General features: G+C 42.6%; 1 pseudogene; it reads left to right on the forward strand.

The window, feature by feature from the left end:
* The first annotated feature begins 1,742 nt into the window (after nucleotides 1-1,742).
* Nucleotides 1,743-1,889, forward strand: LOC111826173 (annotated as a pseudogene).
* Nucleotides 1,890-7,086: the final 5,197 nt, after the last annotated feature.

The raw sequence follows: 7,086 nt of genomic DNA on the forward strand, positions 1-7,086 counted from the left end.
CATCGTTGTTTCTTACCCTTCCTATTCTTGGTTATAATTCCTACTTTTTCTACATTCCTTTGGCCTATTCACAGTTTACTAAATCCATCTTCTCCACTTATATAGAGGAAATGCGCCTATTTATATTTTATACTCATATCTGTATTTAATAGAATAACACCCAGATGTCTACCCTCCTACCAGTTATTAAAAGTTAAACATATCCATTTGTTTCTTTAGATGAATTACAATCATCTTTAAATTTGTACATTAACTTATCACTTAGCTCAGCGGTTCTCAACCTGTGGGTCGTGACCCCTTTGGGGGTTGAACGATCCTTTCACAGGGGTCGCCTAAGACCATCGGAAAACATATATAATTACATATTGTTTTTGTGACTAATCACTATGCTTTAATTATGTTCAATTTGTAATAATAAAATTGGGGGTCACCACAACATGAGGAACTGTATTAAAGGGTCGCAGCATTAGGAAGGTTGAGAACCACTAATTAGCTCATGATTAAGACTGGGAGATAGTAGGGGTGGATAACGCCCCTTCCAGGTACTTTGGCTGATCTGATCATTAAAGTGACATAGGACAGTGTTGGAGCCCAGGCCAGGCGGTCCCGAGATATCCCACAATGGCATATGGACCATTTTGAATTATAGTCACTTAGGAAACTGCCTTTCCAGGAAGAAAACTGACATCTGTGTTCCTCTGAAAGCAGGAGACAAATCTCCAGGAGAGGTGCCCTCCCTGCTGCTAAGGCTGAGAGACAACCTCATCACAAGGGTGAAAAGAATCCAGACTCAAAGCTTATATAAACAAGCCTTGGAAGGCCTTTCCTAATTGACTGCCCAAGTCCAAGCTTTGTTTAGATTCCTCACTAATACCCACACCTTGCTTAGATTCCTTTCTTTCTTTTTTAATGTATCTTTATTGTTGCAATTATTACAGATATCCTCTTTCCCCGCCCCCCCCACCATGGACCCACCCTCTACCCTGCCCCCACCCCCCTTAGGTTCCTTTCTAATGAGCACTTCCTTTGTCCTGTCAATTTTTAAAAATATATTTTTATTTATTTTTAAACAGAGGAAGGGAAAGGGACACACACAATCCTTCCACCACTCACTGATCCTTTTTACCGTCTCCATAGTTTTCTCTTTTCAGAAATGTCATATCTGACTGGAATCATGAGAAAGCACATTCTAACCTGAGTGGGAATTGTACCTGGGACCTGGGAGCTCACCTGGAAACTGGGCTGTCCTGTCAAGTTCTTACAAATGTATTGTCTGTCTAAAAAGTATAAAAAGGGACACACACAATCCTTCCGCCACTCACTGATCCTTTTCATCGTCTCCATAGTTTTCTCTTTTCAGAAATGTCATATCTGACTGGAATCATGAGAAAGCACATTCTAACCTGAGTGGGAATTGTACCTGGGACCTCACCTGGAAATGCTGCCCATCCTCCCCATTTGGGAACTGCCTTTTATCATGGAGAGATTAACAATCTTGTTGAGGAAAGGAACAATGGAGTACGGGACCTCCCGCCCCCACCTGCTTTGCAAACCCTCCAGCCACATTGCCCTCAATCTGTAACCATTACAACCATTCTTATTCCTTTTGACCACTTCCCCATGTCATCTTTGTCCTTGTAAGCCATATAAGCAGCTGGTTTATGGGGGGCAGGGGAAAGGGTGCAGAGCAGATTTTCTTGGATAACCTGCTGCTCTCCCATACTGCCGGCACTATTGGAATAAACACTCATATATGATTAAAAAACAAACAAAAACAAAAAAAGGATAAAAAGGTGCCTAGGCCCAAAAGGCTGCCATAGAAACACTGCGACTCATGGGCCCTGATCCCCTCTGCTGGGCCTCAGGGATAAATTTGGTTACAGACACCAAGAAAAAAAAAAGAAAGAAAGAGAAAGAAAGAAAAAAAAAGTGCCTAGTTCAATCATTTCTTTGAACCTCATTTTATTTTTTTTAATATATTTTATTGATTTTTTACAGAGAAGAAGGGAGAGGGATAGAGAGCCAGAAACATCGATGAGAGAGATCGATCAGGTGCCTCCTGCACGCCCCCCAGTGGGGATGTGCCCGCAACCAAGGTACATGCCCCCGACCGGAATCGAACCCGGGACCCCTGAGTCCGCAGGCCGACGCTCTATCCACTGAGCCAAACCGGTTCGGCTGAACCTCATTTTATGATCTGATCATCTGTATATACTGGTTTAAAATAATTTCAAATCCATTTGTTTATGACTTAAGTGAAGTTGTTTTAATCCACTTGATTATGACAAAGAGATAAAGTTGCTTTGACATAGGTATGAAGTTGTGTTGGGATGTCATCACTCCACATTGCTCTGATATAAGAATAAAGAAAGCTGTGCCAGATGTCATCGTTCTACATCTGTTGTCCTTGATAAGCAGTCAGCAGCCCAGCTGCTGAGGAGCCCTGCTGGGGACTTATCAATAAGAGCATGTGGAGCCCTGGCCAGTGTGGTTCAGTGGTTAAAGCATCAGCCCATGCACCAAAGGGCCACAGGTTCAATTCTTGGTCAAGGACACATACCTGGGTTCAATCCCAGGCCCTGGTCAGGGCATGTGCTGGAGGCAACCAATTGATGTGTCTCTCACACATAGATGTTTCTCTCTCTCTCTCTCTCTCTCTCTCTCTCTCTACCTCCCCCCCGTCTCTCTCTCTCTCTCCCCCCACCCCTCCCTTCCACTATCTCTAAAAAGTCAATCAAAAAAATTTCCTTGGATGGGGATTAACAACAACAAAATATGTGGAATGGAATACTATGCTACTGTAAAAAAGAAAGAACTCTTGCCAAAACCGGTTTGGCTCAGTGGATAGAGCATCGGCCTGCGGACTGAAAGGTCCCGGGTTCGATTCCGGTCAAGGGCGTGTACCTGGGTTGCGGGCACATCCCCCGTGGGAGATGTGCAGGAGGCAGCTGATCGATGTTTCTCTCTCATCGATGTTTCTAGCTCTCTATCTCTCTCCCTTCCTCTCTGTAGAAAATCAATAAAATATATTAAAAAAAAAAAAGAAAGAAAGAACTCTTACCATTTGCAACAGCATGGATGGACCTGGAGAGCATTATGCTAAGTGAAATAAGCCAGTCAGAGAAAGATAAGTATCACATGATCTCTCTCATTTGTGGAATATAATGAACAACATAAACTGATGAATAAAAATAGATCCAGAGACATACAAGCATTGAACAGACCGTCAAACTGCAGAGGGAAGGCAGGGGAGGGTGGATAGGGGGGTAGTAAGAGATCAACCAGAGGACTTGTATGCATGCATATAAGCATAACCCATGGACACAGGTAGTAGGGAAGTGAGGGCCTATGCTGGGGGCGGGAGCAGACTGGGAGAGGTCAATGGGGGAAAAAGGAGACAGGTAGATAGATAGATAGATAGATAGATAGATACATAGATAGATACATAGATAGATACATAGATACATAGATACATAGAAATAGATATATAGATAGATATATAATACTTGCAACAATAAAATTTTTTTTTTTTAATGTGGAGAAGCAACTATAGTTAGGGGATATTTAGACTACAAATATTGAGTGTCTGTGAGGACTATCTGAGAGCTTCGGTTTGGGCAAGGCCATTCTTCCCTAACCTAAAATCTCTCCAAACACCCTTGGGACATATGCTCCTGTGTTGGTGAGGTGCTCCTTGAGGACAGTGGTGAGAAACTGAGCAGTACTCTATGAAAGAGTCTTTGTTACCTAGCAACATGTTCTAGCAACAGGGGACATTCACTTTTGTACTGGTGTGGAATAGCAACTGCTGTATGACATGACCACAGTCTGGGCTGTGAGCTGGACCTCGGCCAGAAGGGGGAGATTGCTTCCAACATTGTCATCGATGTTTGTTCTGACATAAATCAGCACCCATCCCCTGCCTCCTACTATGTGTTGGTTCAATAGGCCTTTGTCCTGATCTGGTCAAATATGTAAATAATTTCCTGTTCCTGGTAGCATTCTCTTACTAGTACCTGCAACTATCCCATTTTTGCCCATATATGATTCTTTGTCACCTGTTAACTGGCACAGGGATTCATTTGGATATCTTGCAGCCATCCAAACCATACCTCATATGTAAGACTCCCTTAACAAACTCTATTAATTATCAGACTGGAGTGGCTAGACTCTTTTCTTCGGTCTTTCCCTGTCCTTCGCTTACAGACACAGGTTTTCGTCCTAGGACCTTTCCCTGAGTCTGTGTATACTAACAGCTGGCAGCTGGAATGACTCTTCGGTTGGGCAAGCACTCTCCTAAGAGCCTACTCATATACAAGGTAAACCTCATACTAAATTTGGACTTTCCTTCTCCCACCTTCCTTTGCCTGGAACTATAGCATAATTAATCTGTGACTTGGTTGGAGTTTGTTATTTCTTTATTTGGTTGATTAAGAGATATTATCCTGTATGCATTTGTCTTGTGAAATTACTATAATTCCCACATGAACCTGTGCTAAATAAATTGGCGAAGACAGATTTTAGTCTCTGAGTATAAATTTTGCTGCCTCCCCCAAAGTGAGATCAAAACAGCCTCATATGACGATTATCCCCTGTGCACATGTTGTCGTTTTTCTCCTGTTAATCTGGTCTTGTGTTAATTTTATTATTGTATCATTAGTCCAGTCGTAAGAACTAAAGAAGGATCGAGGCGGGTAATTCTCCCCATCCCAACCACAGATTAACAGGCCCCATATCAAAATTCTTTTCAGCAGGTAAGGGGGAGGTAAAAAACTCTGAGTCTCCTGGGCCCCACTTATCTTCAGCTCAAAATAATCCGCATGCGAAAGTGGCATGTTTTGCTGTGGCAGATTCTGATCCCTCTCAGCACTAAAAAGCCGATTAGAAGTTTTTTTTGTTTTGTTTTGTTTTTTTAAATATATTTTATTGATTTTTTACGGAGAGGAAGGGAAAGGGATAGAGAGCCAGAAACATCGATGAGAGAGAAGCATCGATCACCCACCTCCTGCACACCCCCCACTGGGGATACGCCCGCAACAAAGGTACATGCGCCTGACCGGAATCGAACCCGGGACTCTTCAGTCCCCAGGCCGACGCTCTATCCAGTGAGCCAAACCAGCCAGGGCCAATTAGAAGTTTTTAGTCCATGGTGAGAGCTTGGCAACTTTGAGCTCTACCGCAGACTGGTTTCTTGGTGGGGGAACCCTGATGTCAGTATTCTGAGCTGGTCAGATTCCCTGGGAAGACTCCTGAAGTTTCCTGCCTGGATAGTAAAGGTATGGCTCAAAAGTTCTGGGACCACTTAGGGGAAGAAGGATAAATATCTCAACTTTGAACAATCAGTAGGCATTTGGTCACTTAACCCTTTTGTTTATAAAATAGAATAATATCCCTGCTCTAATTCTCCCGTTATTTTATTCTTCCCAGAGAATAAATTTAGTTTCCTGCCAGCAGTTGCCCAGTGGAATAGAGTGGGAGCAGACATCCAGAGCTGAGAACTCTCAAACATCTTTTACCCAACCCTCCTTATCCTGAATATCACCATCGCCCAGCCCCCAGTAACCTCCAGGTCCTGAGCATTTTGAGAATTCTGGAACACAAATTGTATTGACTTAGCAACTCCAAAAAGCCAAATCCTAAATCAATTACCACAGGCCCATCTGTCTTCCAGTTTTCAAAATGTTGCCATTTTCTTCTGCAACCTGTTCTCCCTGTTTCTTGGATTTAATGTCTTTTATCTCTTTACTGGAATCTAATGGGGTTTTGAACTGGAGTGAAATTAGATACATTTGTTCCACCTGGCATTTTCCTTGGAACCTCTGGTTTGGGATCATTTTTATTTATCCTAAAGCATATCCTGTAAAAGTCCCATGCATGAGATCTATTAGATGGTAAACTCTTACTCCCCACCCACCCCACCCAAAAAAAAAAACAAAAAAAAAAACCTTCATTTCACTCATGTTCTTAATGGAAAGTTTTGCTAGATACACAATCCTCAGTTGATTATTATTCTCTCCCTGCCCTTTGAAGATCTTATACCAGTGAGGTCTGGCTGCCATTGCTATTATGATTTTTATATGGCCTTATTTTATTTGTTTGTTTCCCTGAAAAGGTTGTTTTATGCACAGACGTGGTAGAAGGCTGTCTTTGGCAGCTGCTTTCCTCCTGGCATCCAGGACTGTGCTCACCTATTCTCTCTTACTCTTGGCACAAATGTGTGTTTCTACACCCTCCCCCTCCTTTTTCTCTTTTTAGAATTTGTATTAGAGTTTATTTGAGTCAAACAGAGGATATGCCTGGCTCTGCCCTTTACTGAGGAATCTGAGAGCTCCTTTGCCCTTGGAGACTTTGAGCAGCTCCTGGCCCCCGGCTCATACACTGCCATGCGCCTCCCAGAGATCATGTCCGGCGGAAACTTGGTGTGCTTGAAGGAGCACTGCTGCAGCAGCTATGCCTCAGCTTAACCATGGTCCTGGTCACCTTGTGGTCCCTGTTGAGACCCACAGCAGCCATGGAGTGGCTCTGTAGTGACTCTGTAGTCCCATGCTGCAGTGGAAGGGGATCTAATTGATTTTTTAACTCCTTATTGGTGAGAGTATTATACATGTCCCCCTCTTTCGCCCCCGTTGTCCCCCTCCACCTGGATCCTGTCCCATCCCAGGCTTTCACCACCCTATTTATTGTCTGTGTCCATGTATGCATATAAGTTCTTCGTTAATCTCTTCCTCTCCCCTCACCCCTCTTCCCTCTGAGATTCACAGTCTGTTCCATGTTTTCATGCCTCTGATTCTATTTTATTCATCTGTCTATTTTGTTTATTAAATTCCTTGATCATTTATTTTGGTTTTTAGATTCAATCGTTGATAGATTTGTATTTATTGCCATTTTATTATTCATATTCTTGTTTTTTTTCCTTCTTCTTAAAGAATACCCTTTAACATCTCATATAATCCTGGTTTGGTGATGATGAACTCCTTTAGCTTTTTCTTGTCTGTGAAGCTCTTTAACTGACCTTCAATTCTAAATGATAGCTTTGCTGGGTAGTGTAATCTTGGTTGTAGGTTCTTACTTTTTATCACTTTGAAT

Source organism: Myotis lucifugus, unplaced genomic scaffold, assembly GCF_000147115.1.
Source record: "Myotis lucifugus unplaced genomic scaffold, Myoluc2.0 scaffold_59, whole genome shotgun sequence".
Taxonomy (NCBI): domain Eukaryota; kingdom Metazoa; phylum Chordata; class Mammalia; order Chiroptera; family Vespertilionidae; genus Myotis; species Myotis lucifugus.